Below are 20493 nucleotides of genomic sequence, written 5' to 3' on the forward strand. Positions count from 1 at the left end.
TTATCCAGTTGAGTTTCTTAATTCGTGGCAGTTCAAAGGCATTCCTCTTCATAAGCTTGCACTTAAGATTGGTTCGCCTGTGATGCTTCTACGCAATCTAAATCAAAGTGCAGGCCTTGGTAATGGTACACGTCTTATAATAACGCAATTAGGTGATCGAGTTGTGGAGGCTCAGATAATTACAGGATCACACGTTGCTGAAAAAGTTATCCTTCCTCGTATTGCCTTGCACGTATCAAGTACCAAATGGCCCTTTGTACTTGGTAGGCGGCAATTTCCAATTCGTCTATGTTATGCAATGACCATAAACAAGAGTCAAGGACAAACCTTGCAGAATGTTGGCCTCTACTTGCCACGCCTAGTTTTTAGCCATGGGCAACTGTATGTTGCTATATCACGCGTAACATCTAGGAAAGGTCTTAAGGTCCTAATTGATGATGATACAGATTCAGATTGCACCGTCACCTAGAACATTGTATACAAGGAGGTGCTTCATGCCCTGTGGTAACTATCGGCCCATGGCGCCAATCGTTAGCCTCTGTTCCGCATGTTAATGCCTATTTAAATGGTGTATGCTTACAACTTGCGTCTTACTAAAGGTCGTACTTGGTCTATTGATTCCTTTGCTTATGATTAAACGACAGATGGCCTATAACATGTTGTCGGAGATTAACTGAACGAAGTACAAGTGGCGTGTCAAGGTTAGAGCCGCAAGGATATGGCAGTTTTCTGGCACTTCCAAGGGGAAGGAATTTAGCTCAATGGAACTCATTCTCGTTGATGAAGAGGTGCACCAGTTAACACATCTAATTTGTTTTTGAGATATATCTGTTCTTGTTACCTTTACTCTCTATATTATTCTACAGGGCCTAGGGGTCACAGCCTGCATTGGGCAGAAAAACCTTGACAAGTTTTCTAGATCCATATCTGAAGGCCATTCCTATTATGTAAGAAATTTCCAAGTCAGCAAGCAAGCACGGAAGTTCAGAGCTATACCCAGCATGTACACCATATTTTTCACGCCGTGGACCATTATTGAAGAAATCCCTCCTGAGTTGTCCGCCAGCCTGCCGCTCTATGTATTTAACTTTGTGGATTTTGGAGATTTAGATGATAAAGCAAGGCATGGGGATGTCTTAATAGGTATGCACCCTAACGAATTCTACAAAACTAAATTGTGCTTATATGCTTAGGTAGACAAACTGTAATGCGGTATACCTATTGTACTATATCTAATGACATGTTCATTCAACAGATGTCATTGGGCAACTCACTGTCGTGCATCCGATGGTGCATTCTAGCAGTTTGAATGGCCCATCTGTAAGGTAGGAAGTGGAGTTGCGCGATCTAGAGTATGATTGCTATTTTTTTACGGTCATTTAGAAAACCCTTTATAAAGAGGTTACTAAAATAGGTTGCGTTCTTAATATCGCAGTGACTGCGTTTTATCGATGACTTTATGGGGTGAGCATGCAACGTCTTTTGAGGACTAGTTCCTTATTGAGACTATAGGAAACGATGAGGTGGTTGTGATCATTTTTGCTAGGGTCCAAGCAAGGCTATTTTTAGGTGGTGCTAACTCGTGCTAACCATTGATATTTAGTGCTGAATCAAATTTAGAGTTCTGATCCAAGCATCCATTTTTGTTTTGCAAATAGGTTCGGCTAGCTGCCGGAGCCATGCAGCAATGAAATGGTACATAAATATTGACATCCCTGAGGTTAATGCTTTCCGTGCTAGGTATGCGTTACTCTCCTTCGTCTTGTTAAGTTCTATAGATGCATGTCTGCTTGAATCTTTTCTTATTTGCTCCCCTCTTTTCTCCATAGCTTACAAGGAAGAGGCTCTGAGGTTCAACTTCTACCAGGGGGTGCTGATGCTGCAGCTGGTGGCTGTGATGAGGAAAATGCTAATAGGAAGACCGTGTCCGAACTCTTGTCCTTAAACCCCCATGAAGATAATGTAATGCATGGTCCCATCTATATTTATATCCATATGTATTATAGTGTAATGGTTAACTTGTTGCCTTCCACATTGCATTAGGATGTATGCTTTACATGCCATGCAAGTATAAGGGAAATAGACGTCACAAATGGTTGGTGGTACAAAGGTTGCAGCATATGTAAGAAGGGTTTGAAGGCAACACTCCAAGGGTTTGAATGTGTAAACCGTGCTAAGACGGAGCCTGTGATCGTTCCCAGGTAAGATTCTTTATCTGCTAAGACCATGTCTCTAACCTTTATGTGGTGATGAACATTGGTTTCCTAATACATTTTCTCGATGCATGCATAGCTACAAGCTAAATGTCATCATCGAAGACGCCACTGGCTGTGGGAAAATATTTATGTTTGGAGGTGTAGCTGAGCAGGTCGTAAGGCGGACTGCTGCTGATCTTGTGGAAGAAAGTTCGCCAAACCAGATTTTATTGCCTGCCGCCCTACATGCTATTGTAGGCCGCAGCTATGTGTTCCAAGTAGTTATCAGTGAATAGACTTTTAGGACAGGGCAGCTGTGTTTTCAGGCTAGAAGGTTATTCAATCCTCCAAGTGTGCATGAAAGTGTTCCTGGTAATGTCACTCCCGGTAATAAAGAAGCAAGTGATGGGCCGTTCGATGCAATTATAGAGTCTGCCATTCCTGGTGAAAGCACTCCACCTCTAAATGCTTGTACCTCCACTCCCCCAAGAAATTCATCCGCTAAGGGAAAGGAGGCAACTGGTGCTGTTCATGAGGACCATGGGTATGCCTTTTGTCCCTAATGTTAGCTTTGTCTTGTATATGCATGAACTACCTATTGCAGGACCTTAGCAAGTATATCCTCTTTGGTATAAATAGGTAGATAAAATGTTATTTGTTGGAGCATTCTATTTTTATCTTCCCCGTGCAGGAACATGCTGGGAAATAAACGACCATGATCTACTCGCAAGGAGTTATTTCCTTCCAAAAAAGAGAAACAAAGGTTATCTAATTTACTTGGTATTGTTTCTAAGTATAAACAACATGCATGGACCATATAATGACTAACAATCCTTTCAAGTTGCAATGAGGCGTGAAGCTCCATCTTTATGGTCTCCACCACCCTGTCTACTGCTATCGCTAAATAAAGAGTCTGCCTTGTCGCTTGTGCTATGGCAATGATGTATTTGTACCTAAGAGTACAATAATCCATCTAGAATTAGTAGACTGTTTGTAGTGTCCTATTTCGTCCCTTGGCTGACTGGTGCCCTGGTGTCACCTATGTATGAAGCCAATCCTAAATAAAAAGTTAATAGGGACATTTTCTATTTGATGTACTTGTCCAGTACTGTTTTGTACCACCTACGTGTGAAGTAGCTTTGAATATATAATGTTATCTTCTCCTACGAGTTTCTGGCTAGCCGTTTGTGACATTTCTAGTGCTACGTTCCTAACCTAATTATTTTGTTTTATGAGAAAACTATATTTGGCACCATTCCATAGTTTATATGTGAGACTGTTTCCAGCTTTACAAGGTACCTATTTTTGAGTTATGTTGGTGATGCCGCTAGCCTACTGTCTTCTAACACTCAAATAGCAATAGACCTCCAGCAATGGTATTCGATGGCACGTCATTATTGGGATTCAATAAAAAAAGATCACATTCCATGCATTAGGTCCTCATAGTACAACACTAACTCCAAAGACATCGTGTCCAACATCGAATAAAATACATAGCCCATCCAAAGTGTGCTGCTATGATAGGCAGCCACTATTGACCTTGCTATTAGGAAACATAACTAGGTTGAACAAAATATATGCAAACTTAGTGATAGATTGTAGCCATCGACTGACCCTGGTCCGGTACCATTGTCGTCCTTCATCAGGGCTTTAAAAGTTTTCATACCCACTGGTGGTAGCTTTCCCTAGATTAATGTCGCCTATGACATCCTCCTTGTTTGTGCCTCTTCCTGCTAGATTTGTGTTGTTCGTGCTGTCCTTCATGGCACCAGTTCCTCCTAAGACAAGCTCTGTCCAAAAATCATCTGGAAAAAGCTCTAGTGGTTTCCTACAGTACAAGTGCAGTGGCTTATGTAAGAAACTGAAGCCGTTATGTACTACATATATATTCAAACGATTTAGCTCCTATATCATTATGGGCTCAAAACGTGTCCCACTAACACATATAATTAAAACATATACCACTGTTTGTGCTGCATGAGTTTTGATATCATGTATTAGAAACAATTTCAAACAATCAGAACTTTATCTGGTAAACTAATACATTAATGATATTGCCCACTGTGAATATATCATAAATAAAAATTTGAGCCAATTACTCTTGGGGATTTTTTTGGGAGCTCCACTTGTATAATGATATACCTTTTGCATCCTTCGGTTGAGCTTCCATGCGTAGCTCCTTCAGACCCTGTAGAATCATGTGCACCATTAATAAATATCCTTGTGCATGTGTACCCCATACCTCGGTAGAAAAGGCAACAGCAACCCACTTAGACTACATCTTAAATATAGCTTCATACCTTGATTGGCTGTGCATCTTGCCTGATGAGGACATGACACCATCGGATACGACCATTGTTTATAAGGTGAGCTCGTTCCTACATTTGCATAGTGGTTTTGGTTATAATTCACTTGGTTCCACATGTACATGTTACTATTTGATTGTAGGTTCAAATGTGTTTCATAATGGAAGTTCATCAAAGTTGAACTTTCTGTTCGTCGGCAGCCTGACAGTGCCTCATTGGGAAGGCCATAACTCATCCATCCGGAGTGCGATCGAGGTCAATGAGCACTTGATGGAAAGCTTGTTTGATAAGCTTTCAAATAGATCTAGTTTTATCTCAATATCACATCGGCAAGGCCTCCAAATTACCAATGTATTCTGTTGCTATTTCTGGCGGAAGCTACACTATCGTCATGGGCTTGTTAGACATCCTTGGGACCCAGGCCCAAGTTGGAGCACGCCCCAAGAAGATGGAGAACTCCTAAGAGATGTCCTTGGACGTCCTCCTCCTTGGACACCACCTTAGGAGGCTAGCAAGGATGTCCAAGCCAAGCCAGAGGCCCAGTCCAATCCGAGTTTGAGTCTGCCTCGGCTGTCAGGACCAGTCTGCAATAAAACGGACGCCCAGGACGCATCCGAACTCTGTTTTCGATGATCCACATATGGATGGAAAGATAATTTGATAAGGAAGCCAATACAAATGGTTTCACATCAAAAGCTCTTCGGAATCAACGGAAATCGTCGAAACAAGTCAGCGTCCAGAATCTATCAGGGTGCTGCGACACCTTCTTTTGGGCCGTTGGGCCTTGTAACGTGTTAGGACACCTTTAGGATGTGAAGAGGGATCGTTGGACGTCTCTTAGGCTATATAATCAGTAGCCCCCACCTACTTTAGGTTTTGGGTTTTGTTTTAGATCAATCTGTCATTGAACAGTCGCCGTTATCGGTTTGCAAGACCCCAACTTTGAGTGCTTAATCATTCATCTACAATTGTCACTTTAATTGAGTTGCTTTTTATCTTGTTCTTGCTTGTGTTCTTCGATTCGCAGTAGGGATTAGCCTTCTTGGTGAGGTCAACCGGATTGTGACACGGTTGATAACCAGAGGAGAACGCCAGAAAATTTTAGATCTATTTCATTCCAGCAATGCTGGGTTCGCAAAAATTAGATTTGCGAAATTCGATTAGGAAAATTAAGTTTCTAGGCCCACAAGTTTTGGTATGTTTTTTAGCACAGTCCTAATTTTCTATAGGCCACATCTTTTATTCAATTGAGCTCAATTTTTTTGTGGTTTATTCTTGTGTGCTCCTTGCTGAGAAAAAATATCAAAAGAGCAAAAGCAAGAAAAAAAGATTCGACAAAAAAATAAAAGAAAAAAAATAGTAAAAGAGAATAGAAGATATCGAAAAGGAGCACATAAGGAACACTCAATAGCTCTATTGTTTGTGGTATCTTTTGCCTTGTTCATATCCGTTGCTACCTTTAATACTTGTTTCCTTTCATCCTTGTTTCCTCTCTTTTTTATCACAACTGGTGATAGGAACACGTATAGGCCAGCAACTAGGACAAGTGCTCTAGACATTTATTCAATATTGCTGTCTGTCACTGACTTGTGTGCCACATATATATATTTGTTCTTTTTCGTGCCTCCCAAGCTCCACATATACTTCAGATCGGTACAGAAAAAGACCCTTGCAATCTCGGCACCACTGCCTCACAGGTATCATGAACCAGCCGCCGATTGTACCGCCACTGCTTGCGTTGGTAAGAACTTTGTAAGAGCTTGGTAAGATGCTTCCACTTGTTGTGAAAAGTGACACCACTGCAACCACGTAGTCATTTTGTAGGGATAACTTTTACCGTTTGTTCCTTGTTTTTGTGTTTACAATGACAGGTTGTTCGTATCCACCGACTTATGATGGTATAGGTGCTGATGAGTACATGGAGTGGGAAATTGCCATCGATAACATATTTGCTACTCGCTTTATGTGTCCAAGGAGAAAGGTAAAAAATGCAGCTAGTGTTTTGCTACATTCTGCTTTATCTTGGTGGGAGTCTTTAGATCCTTTTGATAAGCCTCAAACTTGGAATGATATGAAACTTCTTATGCGAGAAACCTTTGTTAATCCACCTCATGTTTTGACTTCATATGATGAGGTGCACCATTTAGAGGAAGAGTCTGTTGTTATTCCTCCTACTATGCCTAACCTTTTGCAGGACAATGTAGAAAAGAGCAAGGATGACGTGACAGAAAATGAGAAGCTCACAGCCTCATGTGAAAATTCAGAACCATCAACTATTACCCCTGCTGAACATGAGAGCAAAGGTAATGCCCATGATGCTAAACTCACAGAAGGTGAGAGTTCTCTTGATGTGCTGAATTTTTCCACCAATCATGCTATGATAGAGCAAATTTTAGTGGAGCATTCGCTTGATTTACCTTTGTCACAAGATAATTTGCTTGATGTTTCTTATGACAAAGATGACTTGCATGATGATATTTATGTTATACCCATGCAATCATTGAAGAATGATCATGCTATATGTGTGCTGAAAATGAGCACTTGTGCTAAAAATAGACTTGTTATTCATAATGCTAGTGAAGTTGATGAGCTGAAATTATTGTCTTCTTTAAATACTTTGGGTTACATTGAATTTGATGTTTCGTGTAATCTTAGTTCTTTAGAGGAGAAACTTTATGCATATGCTAATTTGCCATGGTTCTCTAGACATACATATCATTTTATTGGAAAATATAATTGTAAAGGAGAGTATATGGTGCATCGTGTCTATATTTGTTCAAATCTGAAATCTCCTTATATTGTGCAAAAGTATGATCAACCAAAGGATTGCAATTGCTATAATCTTGTCATGTCGAGTTCCCCTAGTTTTGTTATAAAGAAACATGTTAAATTTTAAGAAGGGGAGCAATGTTGACTACTATCAACAACGTTTTCTTCAGCTAATCCCAAACCGAGGATGGTTTGTTGTCAAGAAGGGGAGGATGATGAGGACATGACACCATCGGATACGACCATTGTTTATAAGGTGAGCTCGTTCCTACATTTGCATAGTGGTTTTGGTTATAATTCACTTGGTTCCACATGTATATGTCACTATTTGATTGTAGGTTCAAATGTGTTTCATAATGGAAGTTCATCAAAGTTGAACTTTCGGTTCGTCGGCAGCCCGATAGTGCCTCATTGGGAAGGCCATAACTCATCCATCCGGAGTGCGATCGAGGTCAATGAGCACTTGATGGAAAGCTTGTTTGATAAGCTTTCAAATAGATCTGGTTTTATCTCAATATCACATCGGCAAGGCCTCAAATCACCAATATATTCTATTGCTATTTCTAGCGGGAGCTACACTGTCGTCATGGGCTTGTTAGACATCCTTGGGACCCAGGCCCAAGTTGGAGCATGCCCCAAGAAGATGGAGAACTCCTAAGAGATGTCCTTGGACGTCCTCCTCCTTGGACACCACCTTAGGAGGCCAGCAAGGACGTCCAAGCCAAGCCAGAGGCCCAGTCCAATCCGAGTTTGAGTCTGCCTCGGCTGTCAGGACCAGTCTACAATAAAACGGACGCCCAGGACGCATCTGAACTCCGTTTTCGATGATCCACATATGGATGGAAAGATAATTTGATAAGGAAGCCAATACAAATGGTTTCACATCAAAAGCTCTTCAGAGTCAACGGGAATCGTCGAAACAAGTCAGCATCCAGAATCTGTCAGGGTGCTGCGACACCTTCTTTTGGGCCGTTGGGCCTTGTAACATATTGGGACACCTTTAGGACGTGAAGAGGGATCCTTGGACGTCTCTTAGGCTATATAATCAGTAGCCACCACCTACTTTAGGTTTTGGGTTTTGTTTTAGATCAATCTGTTATTGAACAGTCGCCATTATCGGTTTGCAAGACCCCAACTTTGAGTGCTTAATCATTCATCAGCAATTGTCACTTTAATTGAGTTGCTTTTTATCTTGTTCTTGCTTGTGTTCTTCGATTCGCAGCAGGGATTAGCCTTCTTGGCGAGGTCAACCGGATTGTGACACGGTTGATAACCAGAGGAGACGTGGTGCTAAGGTTGCAGGGTTTGGGTCTTTGTGATCTGAAGCCGGATCGGTGTGTCGCTCTCCGAACAAAGCGTTGTTTATCTTGAACCTGATGGAAGATCGGGACCCCTGTCTACATTATTGCCTCATCCTTGTTGTGCCCTTCACGTGTGAGTCGTGAAGGACCAATTCCCTTGGAGTATGCCTCTAGGCTGTTTGGGACATAAGGACTAGTGAAAGACATGGATTGGATTGCTCCAATAGATTCTACAGGTTCATTAGGCACAGTGTATCCTCTCTTCACACGGACACTCCTCCATTTGTTATCTAATGGTACTGGTAATCCAGATGCCAACTGTGAGGCGCTATGCTTTTGTTGTGGCTCTGAGAGATGCATACTTTGTCCAGTTTCAGCATGAATATACACGTCATGAACTGAGAGTTGATGCCAACTCTAACAAAAATGGGAAAAAGTTCACGTCCAACCATAACAATGAGTGCCCTTACATAGTCATGGTTGTCCCTGGTAGCTTCAACACATTCCATCTTTTCAAACTTACAGAAATAATCAAGAATGCCCTTTACATCATCCCAACCCCAACATTCTCTAGGCAATCCACTTATCCTCACCCAAAACCTTTGTAGCGTTCCATGTGCTCCTATGTTCTCCTCCCATCTCCTCACTACCAAAGCATTATTGGAACCAAATAATACCTGCCCAATTGCAGCCTTCTCTAAGATGCTTATGGATGGAAACTCGATGAGATAAGTTCTAGGACCTACTGGAACTGCTTTCCAAGGGTACTCGAAATTATAGACCTCCCGTAGTATGCCTTGAACAACCTCTGGAGTGGATTCCGAAGGACCCAAGGTTGATGTAATTGCACATCTCTTTAGTGTGTTTACTCTAGCCTCACGATCTTTGCTAGGCCCTAGCCAGATGAACTGAGGAAAATAAATAGAGTGCCATTTACCTCCACGTTGAAATTTTGCTGGAGCGCTCACCAATCTAGCGCACTTAGATTGTTCTTCTTCCTTCCTTCCACCCTCCATCCTTGTAATTTTGTTGGCGCTATGGCTGTTTTACCGGCCTTCAGTGACTTAAATATATGTGGGGAACGACCCTTCTACATGTCTGAGCCATGATTTGTATGCTCGAGCGGTTCAATTTCCCAGAGCAAACTATTGCCGAACAGTTAGAAGGGTACTGATAAAGGTGCCTTATATGCAATTGTCTGTACATGACCAGTTGCTACACTAGCCTATTTTACAAAGTTGCAAGGACATTAACCAAAGGAAGATCTGCTAGCATATGGTCAAGTGCACCTCTAACCTTGTGCATGGGCCACTGAAGTGCGGAGCCTCATAGGTCAATGCCGGAACCTTAGGCGTCCAACTACCCGTACAATGCCACCTCACCATCGCCCAACTGAACAATTAGAACTAGACCAAAGGGAACACACTAGACAAATAAGTGGAGTATGTAAATTTAGGCCAAAATTTTGTAAGGTCTGTGGTTTCCATTGTTTGGTAAAGTAGTGTCATGAGGGGACATCGTTAAAAAGAATCCCTATATAAAAGTTTGGCAGAAGGGCTGACCTCTTATGAAGAATTAGTTGATTTGAACAACATCGAGAAGTTCTTATGAGTAAGGAATTCTGCTTTATACCATGACAACCGTATACTATTTGGCCATCTTATGGGCCAGCAATGTACCCCTTGTTTTTTCCATACATCCAGCACACTTATGGATTCGCTAGGACATATATGTGATTATCTAGCTGCCATCAGTTTTCCATCAACTGTTTGGGTCCCTATTCGTAAGCAGTTACCTTGTAGTTGCATGGTAGCAGTGTTAGCCCGAACAACCATGCCATTCCAAGGCAAGGTACACTAGCCTTCCCTATTCTAAATAGCGGCCTTTGCTTGCAGGCACACATCAACTATTCAACAATAGTTATATGACCATTGGCTTGCATCCTGCCTTTCCTACACTGTTGTATGAAATGCATATATTAATAGAAGAGAGGCGATAGGGATGGATTCGGATCAGAGCCGTACGGATACGGGTGCGTACACCACTACTTACCATACTTTAATTTAAATTCAGATACGAGTACGTATATTGTTAGATACAAATGCAAAACGAATATCTCGAATTCGGATATCTACTTGATTTTGAGGATGACAGGTATCTATTACTTATCGATAGTTTAATAGTATACTAAAACCATAATGGATAGAGGGATTTAAAACATAGCTATATAACACCATGCACAAAGACAACTACAGAAAATAAAATAATTTAATAAATATTCTAATAATTAAATATATAAAATATAAGACAATTATAAATATTATATATCAATTGCTGGATTCAAATGAATAAAAATAAATTCTACAAGTATATAAACAAAATAAGATAGTAATTAATATGATTAGCCATATTAAAATTAATTAAACTTAAGATTTTTATATCGTTACTAAGATAGTACCAGGCTTTGTCACATTTTGTCGAATATGAACGTGGAATCAGATAGATAAGACTCTTCAAAAGCAAATACGGATGCATCCATTTACCATTCATATTTAGATTGAGTACGAATATGGATATCCATATTTATACTAAATGAATACGGATACTGGATCTTTCGGATATCTAGAAATCTTGACATTCGCATCCATCCCTAGCCGATACCCGATACAGCACCTAACAACGGCATTTATTACTATAAAATATTTGTAGCACATAATCGTTAATAAGAAGGCCAGTCTAAGCAAGGAAGATTATTATTCGACTATTTGTAGTTGTTCAATATGCCAACCCCTCCCCCCCCACCACACACACAACGTTTGGCTATAGTCCTGTTTTATTTGTTCTTTAGCTTTTCAGTACTTTGCAGTGGGCGGAACTAGGGGGGCAGCAGGGCCATGGTCCCCCCCAATCCAGTAGAAATGTTTTTAATATCCCTATAATTACTGTAGTTTATAGCATATTAAGACATCATTTTACCCATTTTGTATCATAATATCATGATTTTTCGTCATCGATGCTAATTACATATATAAAACATTGAAAAAAATTGGTGAAACATACCCTCATGTATGTATTTATCATACTTAGAGGTGTCATCGTATTTCTCCAGCCCTTCTTAAACAATGCTACTAGTTCCGCCACTGGTACTTTGTGCACTACAAATTGTTCTGTAGGATGCGCCAGAACTAATTTTGGAACTACAAACATCCTTGGCTAATTGCAGTTGAATCATGCTGGGTGGCAGGGAGCCACAAAGTATCATTTAATGATATAAATATTCAGCCCCGGACCTATTCATCTTTTTCATTCTAATCCCATGTGACAAGGAATAGCTGGTGCATTTATACGAGGATAGAAACTTAATGCTAGAACTGCTATAGTTACTACTCGAGCTTTCAAACTAAAGGTCAAAGCTTGTTTCCTTGATAAAAAAGGGTACTTATTTTTGTAAGACACGTGCATGTGTGAAAGTAAAAAAATTTCGCTCTCTTTGCCTCGTGTTGCCTTAGATGACAAATCATCTACGGATAACAGATAACCATACAATACTAGCTTTTTCTGATAGTTCGTACCTATGCGTTTGGTCAACACCAGGGGCATCCACAGGATTGTAGGAGTATCTAGCTTTTCAAGCGTGCGGAGCAGGCAGTAGTGGCGTGCTTCTAGGATGTATGCATGCATCAGATTGGCTACCAACATGCATGCATACGAGTATCAGGCTATCTAGCAGGTAGCAGCAAGCATGCAGAAGGTAGGCCACCACATGTGTTGCCAGAATCGATGCTCTTCTTGCTTCTTCGTGTCGAGCATCTTGATAAAAGTAGCAGTCAACAACATCCTTCTGCTCAGTCATGCATGTTATTATTGTAGACCAGTTTTGAGTCCCTTTCCTTTACCGGTCACCTAGGTACACGTCCTTTGCATTTCCATGCTTCTTCGTGTCCATTAGTTCATTCTAAATGAGGGTTATTTACAAATTAGAGGGGAATCTATCAATGCATCATATATGATATATTTTGATGACACATGTATAAGTTTCATCCATAGAATTTTCTACATCCATAAATATACCACATATGTAAACACTTTATGTGCTAGCTGTTGGATTGATCTATTCCACTAATATATACTACTGAGCTCCAGAAGCCCGGTCTGACCAACGTTCACATTTTTGGTGCCTTAAAGGCTACTCGATGTACCCATCCACTTTGTTTATTGATAATTAGTCGACTATACAAGTTAGCTGACCGTTGTATTGATCGTTCTAGCATCAGCTAATGGTTTTATAGCCCACACATGAAGACAGTTCAAAGGCAGCAAATAAAATGCGATAAATAGGTGGACCTGCATGGGACTTGTGCAGATGCTCCTCATGTGTGGTGGAGGGTTCAAATTAGTTCTCCATCTCGTGATTGGCTACATGTGCCCCTCGAAAAGAACTGTCTTAGCCATCGATCGCTTAGCATGGTTCCTTGCTTAATTAATGATCCAAACACAATATACATGTCCTAGTGTCCACTAAGAATGAGGACCAGATTGTCCCGTACGTACATATATTACAGATGTGGCAAATGTCACATGGAACCTAGATGGAGTCCGATTGTTTGGGCCTCTCGATTATTCTACGTGCCCCTTCTTCTTAGTAGAATGGTGCACGTACCGGTCTTCCCTTGAGTGGACTCTTAGGCAACGCGGCCTCCTTATTGAGTGAGCACATAGGCGGCGTGGCATCATGTGCGCTGAGTGACCACCTAGAAAGGGCAGCGTTCTCCGTATTGAAGGAACACCTGGCTTTGACATGTACCTTCTGCTTCTTTGCTACTTGAGCGACAGGGTAGAAATCATCCAGATCACGGTATTTGATGATCCCTTCCATGCATCCAGTATTATCTGGAGGGCCACGTGCCTCCACTTCTACCTATGTGTAGTGAATCATTAGGCAATCACGGGTTGTGTCTAGTTTTGATGGCAAAGGGAGATGTCTTAGTCAGTACTCAAGGTAAGATAATGAATCATTTACCTTGCATCTGGCCGAGCAAAACTAGGCCACATCCATTAGAGCACGTTTGCATGAAATACAATCAGACCTATGGGGCCGGTCGCCCCAGCGCTTTAATCTAACCATGGAGCCTCTACGGGTGCCCCGCTTGGTGAGATGTAGGACCTTAAATCCATTACGTTCGTACTGTTGTATCCCCGTTATATCGATCGCCCCTATGATATCTTGGACCCGTACCACTTCATTCAATGCTGCTTTACGCACCTGTATGATGATTTATGAGGCATTAGCTACATGTTGCAGTGGATAAAGATTAAAAAAATCAACGTGCTATTTGGTAAGCAAAAGTTTGAAAACCTGTAACATGCGGTGAGAAGGATGACTTCCTTGGCAGACGTAGCACAAGGCCTCTTGCTATAGTTCTCGATAGTCTAAGCAAAAGTAGCTGCATGGAATGTCTTTTTGTTCGCTGATGTGCACTGGACAAGGGTGACCAAACTTGTTGCCGACCAACGCTGCAATGCGCTCGACACTTATGTGGCTGACAGCCATTGGGCGTGTGCCTTGCTATGTTGGGGGAGAAGGAGATTTCAACTATCAAATAGTTCTTAGTGTGGTGTTATAGTTTCCACCCTCCATCTAATACATTGCAATGCGCATCCCTGCTCCTACATGGCAGTTTGCACTGCTGTGATTCAGTACTTATGATAGGAGACAAGGTTACGTGATATCAAAGTAACATATTTATGGGAGGGCGCATGGGAGTGGAAGCTTTGTAAGATTTGGATACCCCACCTATGTGTCTAGGCTCTACTTGCATGGTGCTAGAGAACGTGGGAGGGGTGTCTTGGAGGCTCTAAGGGTGGGCTATTTATGGGGACCAGGCTAGACTGGACTTCCTTGTTTTAATTGGTAGACTTTGATTCCCATGCACACATCAACTATTCAGCAATAGTCATACGAACAATGACCTCGACCTTACCTTTACTACGTGGCTACGCTTACATACTTACTCCCTCTATCCCTGAATAGATAGATTCATAGATTTGTCTTAAGTCAAACTTTTTAAACTTTAACCGAATTTCTAAAAAAGGTAAGATTTATAGTATCAAATTAGTATCGTTAGATTTAGCATAAAATATATTTTCATGAGGTGTTCATTTTATTTCATAGATGTTGTTATTTTTTCTATAAAGTTAGTCAAATTTAAAAAAGCTTGATTGGCACGGATCCTAGGAATTGATTTATTTATGGATGGAGGGAGTAATGATTTAGTCCACCTTTATAAGACCAAGAAAACTGAGCTATATTCATGCTAGATCATCCATCATCTCATCTAAGTGGAATTTTTTGCCCTAGACGATAGTCGAGGTGTGCCTCCTTTGCTAGCTAAGGGGATGAACTATACAGAACATTGGTTATATTATTTTTTGTATTTTGATATTGTAGATTGATAATGCCCCAAAAGAACACCTACCTGGAAATATGTTACATGCCCTAGAATTTTAGGCGCCATGTCATGCTATTCCTGTTCATGCTCCGCCTTGGCATGCTGTATATCTTCTACCCTCGGCAGGTAGTGAGCCTAAGGCGAAGACCTCTAGCAAACCATCTAGCATCCTCACTTGATTTTAGATCGAGGGGATCCTAAATAATGGCAACCCTCCTCCTTTCTCTTCTTACTCTAGCTTGCATTATGGTCTTCCTGGACCACGTAGCCGGTACAAAAAAACATAATATTGGCTACTGCTTTCTTCTCTAGCGTGTACTTGCTCATCTTCTACTCCAGGCATGCCATCGCCTCAACTTCATGCGCAGATGAACGGAGGACTAGCATACGCGCTGCATGGTGTGCCTCACTCATTCTTGTGTTGATTCTAGGCTTCCAGGTAATTATAGTATGCTGCATAGTCAACAATAATCTATGTGTCTGCTTCACCGATTCTTGTGGTGCCTCTTGACCTTCAGGTACAGGAATATGCTGCACGGTCAACAATGATCTATATATGGATGATTGCAGTATGTGTCCAGCTAGCTGTATTGATAATTCTTGAGGTTTTGCAGCACGCAGACATAGCTGAAGGATTACAGCGGACCAATCCAGTCTGACAATAGGTTTATAAAAGAGCAAAATTCACCGCTGATCCCTGAACTTGGGCATGCTATCTGGCTGCACGCATATGTTTGAGACCACCGGCAGCATGCGTGGAGAATCTAGGCTGTAGCATAATACCATATTTTTTTTATTTTAACCCTTTTTGTAAACTAATTTTAAATCTAACACTGTTTGTTTTTTATTTCTAAATCTAACACTTTTGGTCGCGCCTATTGACAGAGCGCGGCGAAATGCCTATGCCGTTGATCCGCTGGCTAATCATCGTTGGGTTCCACTCCCCTAATCAAGTAGAGTAGTGTACATCAGATTGCCTCCCTGCCAAATCACCAGTTCATCACCCCTGCCCGGATCAACGCACGCACTATGAGGATCTGCTAGGAGACAGGACAAGACAGGACATGACAGGGCACGCTCGCCGCAAACCCAACAAACCCAGCCACGCATCCCGAGTGAGGGGGCACATGCAGCAGCCGCACGCCGTAGTCCGCAGCCCGCCTCACGGCCGTGTCTGCCACACCCATCCCGTCGCACGGGTGCGTGTGCGGACTGCGGCGTGAACCTATTGCCTATCGTTATCACGGTATGTTTTTGAACCGGTGGCATGGGCCAAATAGTTCCAATGGTAGTGATAGATGAACCACGTCTCATACTTTAATAAATGCTACTAATACACTTCATCTATAGACCACGTATGCCGCTCATCACAGCGTCACATTAATTCGAGCTTTACATTGAACACTGTGCTCTGTACCGTGAACCTATTGCTCTGTACCGTGAACCTAGCCAGTCACATACTTACAGTGTGAGGACAACTTACCTCGCAAACCCAGCCACGCGTCCCGAGGTATTACTCTTAAATTCACACTGCGATTCACAATCCATGTGCTCGCTCGGACGATCATATGTTAAATGATTTAACAAAAGGGGCCGATAGTTGTTAATAGTTGCTAGCTCCTATGATGCATGTATGTTATCTGGCTGCATGCATATGTTTGAGACCACCGACAGCATGCGTGGAGAATCTAGGCTGTAGCACAATACCAGATTTTTTTTTTCATTTTAACACTTTTTGTAAATTAATTTTAAATCTAACACTGTTTGTTTTTTTATTTCTAAATCTAACATTTTTGGGCTGCGCCTATTGCCAGAGCGTGGTGAAATGCCTGTGCCGTTGATCCGCTGGCTAATCATCGTTGGGTTCCACTCCCCTAATCAAGTAGAGTAGTGGGAACTGACTGGTCACCATAGCTAGAGTGCACCTATCTCTGAACCTTCAGCAGCTGCGCAAGATAGTCTCCCAAGTCCCAGAGCTTCAGATCCAAATTGGTGGTACTCGCTCACAGGGGCATGAGCATACCCAGTGGCGACATGGCTCCCAGCAAGGTGGTGGTGCTAGCTTCCGACAGCATGCGCTCCTAGTGAGGTGGCAGCACTACATCCTAGCAGCAAATGCACCGTGCAAGGTGGCAACCCTCGCTCCCTATCCGTGGCGGCATCGAGAAGCAAGAGATGGGAGGTGGAGATGAGACACCCTTGTAACCCAATTGTTAGTAGGACAACCATGCAGGACAAGCCAGGCCACCCTTTCTATGCTAAAGAGAAGGCTTTATCTGCTAACATTAGAAACTCATGGAAGATATGGTTGTCCAGATTGTCTCTATAGAGATTCAAAGATGTCGCATGGTTCCATGGTCAACTTACACAAGACCTATTCGATACCAGTGACATGAACATTGGACATTTGGACTCTATCCAGTGCCCTATAGCCTATTACATAGTACACCTCGGATTTGACATCTCAATCACGCCTCCATATTTAATGCTTGGCTACAGGTTTGTATGACGCATATCATTTTGATTAGGCATCCGCTCCAAGTCATTATATTACCTGTGGTTGAACCTTAACATGTTTGCACCTATACCATGCCCACACTAAATGCTTTATTATCTTCCAACGGTGTCTGATAAATTACAGAGAAATAGGGTGCTTGTATGCCTTCGTTCCTTACCTGGTGGCTTCTTACATAGATCTTTGTTCATTAGTACATTTTTCATCCATGTCGGAGATTTTATCCTATATCCTTGTCAGTTTTTCTTCGATCTCGTGATTCCTTATATGTAGCCAAGGGCAACCCCTAGTATGGCACAGGATCAAGGTTCTAGGCAATCATTACATGCAAGAGCATGCTTGGGTCCAGTCTAGCAGGTTTCGTGCCACTATTGTTGAACAGTTAATGTCTAAAGTGAAAGTGAGCCATCAGCTGGAAGCGTTCTTGGCATGTCCAATCTGACCGTACTGTGTACTAGGATATAGGGTTGGATGGATTCCAATCTCACGTCACTGTAGTTGAATAGCCGATGTGCTAGGGTATAGGGTTGGATGGAGTCCAATGGGCAATGGCCATCCATACTACTCCATCCGTTCCGAAATAACTATTATTTTTTTCGTGCTATAAGTTTGATTAGATTTGTAATAATAGTAACTGGTATTTTGGGTATTTTTTTGGTGGTCTTTGGTAGGAGTTGACTGCCTGCTACTTGTTCAGGACTGCAAAGAGGAATGCTCTGATATAATACCATATACCAGTGTGCTGCTTTATGGTACACACGCACACTATTGTAATAGTAGTATATATAAAAAAGGTTGAGAGAGAAAGAGATCAGCAGTACGGGTCGAGAGTTGTGCTGTTGCCGCTGCGTAACGCCCCGCCCGACAATTATTGCGGTGGAACAGTTGGTGAGAGCCCACAGGCAGGAGAGCTTTTTTGACAGGGCTCCAAATAAATATATTATGAAAGTAGATTCAGTATCTATCTCATGGTATTAATTATATACAATAAATATTAACATTTTTTATATAAAATTAGTCAATGTAATTTCTCAGGAAGCGAGAATGACATTTATCAGTGAACGGAGGAAGTACTCATGACGAACGGTGAAACCATTCAAATAATATGTAACTGGTACCTAGCAGGGCCCATACGTCAATATTTTCAAACTTAGTTAAATATCAATGTGCTAATATTTATTCGCACCCATCAGGGTCCATATTTGAATTCAAATTTGAAGTAAAATGTGCGAAATAGTTGTAACCAAATTCCATTCCATGTGGAAATGATTTGGATCCATCCCTACAAGCTTTGCTAATCACACGAATACATCAACAAAAAAAGAAACAGTGGCTTCCACTAACGTGCATACACTGGTACCCTGGTAAGGGTATGCACTCAGGTCTCTTCTATGTAATTATGCATGTTCGTGATATTGACCCTTCATGCTGCAATTTCCCGCCTTCTCACAATATCGATGAATCACTGCAATGAATATAGAGCATGCATGAAATGTCACCATCATGCACTTCCACACAAAGAAGACAAAAGGGCATCAGACGGCATGCATGCATGAAATGTCATCATCGTACTAGTGCATCATTTGTACTTTGTTGCTACTGTAGTACTTGTTCCTCTCTCGCTGCTTCTACATCATCTAGACTTTGTTACAAGTTTCTAAGTATTTGTTTATATGCTGCAGTGACCCCATGCCTCTATGCATGAATAAAGGACAGGAATAGTATGCTATATTGTACATTGGTACTAAGACATCAATCAGTATTGTCTCTTTTAGTAAAGTTGCTACATACATATGAACACTCGAACTGTGTTTTGTCATATCACCTGATGCGTTAGTGTTGTCGCCAACAAACGCTGGTGCTGTATTGTCTATTGGACCATGTCTCAATTCATACACAGATGTACCTTTCTCTTTGCATTCACAGTACTCCCTCCCTCCCAAAATAAGTGTCGTTATGCTATTCGTACTGGGATTTATAGAAAATAATAACAATATTTGTATTTTTAAATGAGTTTATTATGTAAATATATTCAATCATCTATCTGATGATATTAATTATGTACTATAAATATTAATATTTTCATGTATATTTGGTTGCAGTTAAAAGCGTTTGTCCCTTCGGGAAACGAGAACGACTCAAAATGGTACTGAGGGCCATATGCAGGCATGCGGGTAGCCTGCTCTGCCTATTTATAGAATGGATTCCTCACCACGCACTTTTCATAGCTCGCTGCATCCATTCCAGCACACGTGCCCTAGGTAATTGATCCTTTTAAAAGATCGATTAGCTGTTTGCTTGTAGGCTAGAAAAACAAAATAGCAATGCATGATCCAGATGCTTAAATTTATGGCATCAAAAGGATGCAAGGATATCGCCACATGAATATTGTCTCCCTTTTTACTCTTCCTTAGTTTAATGGGTTGCTTTTGCTCATGAAATATTTTTATACGCTATTTTGCAATATCCATATACTAGATAACATATTTTTTTAATATGCCTATATGCCGCCCTCCTGTTTGTCGTGTAGCTTGTGTTAGGTAAAAATGATTGGATCTTGCTTTTGCTTTTCCTATTTGCCTCAGGATATAACGAGGCTCATTTGAAGGCTTATAAAATGGATAAGGGAAAGGGTGTGATCGGAGAATCGTCCTCACAACCTGCACAAAATGATGACGTCCATGTCACGGGACCCAACAATGTATTCCTTTGCTTCCTCCAAAATTTATGTAGTTACCTGCTCTATGCTTTCCTTTGTCTTCGTATTTGAAGAATATATTTTGTTTCCTAACACATTAGCATATGAACACAAGTTATAGACATTTTAATATATACTTTGCAGGGTTCCACTAAAGTAATTACCATATCACGCAAAAGCATTCTGAGGCAAATCATTGGCAATCTAGGGGCGGTTATTCGCACAGAAGGGATAGTGAAGCTAGATCAGTCTCACAGGAT

At 41.4% G+C, this 20493-nt stretch overlaps 2 pseudogenes; both read left to right on the forward strand.

Annotated features, from left to right (window-relative positions):
• The window catches only part of LOC136460181 (uncharacterized), a 54615-nt pseudogene that overhangs the window by 8507 nt on the left and 25615 nt on the right, over positions 1-20493 (forward strand).
• Positions 645-2914, forward strand: LOC136457265 (uncharacterized; annotated as a pseudogene).

Source organism: Miscanthus floridulus, chromosome 6, assembly GCF_019320115.1.
Source record: "Miscanthus floridulus cultivar M001 chromosome 6, ASM1932011v1, whole genome shotgun sequence".
Classification (NCBI taxonomy): Eukaryota; Viridiplantae; Streptophyta; class Magnoliopsida; order Poales; family Poaceae; genus Miscanthus; species Miscanthus floridulus.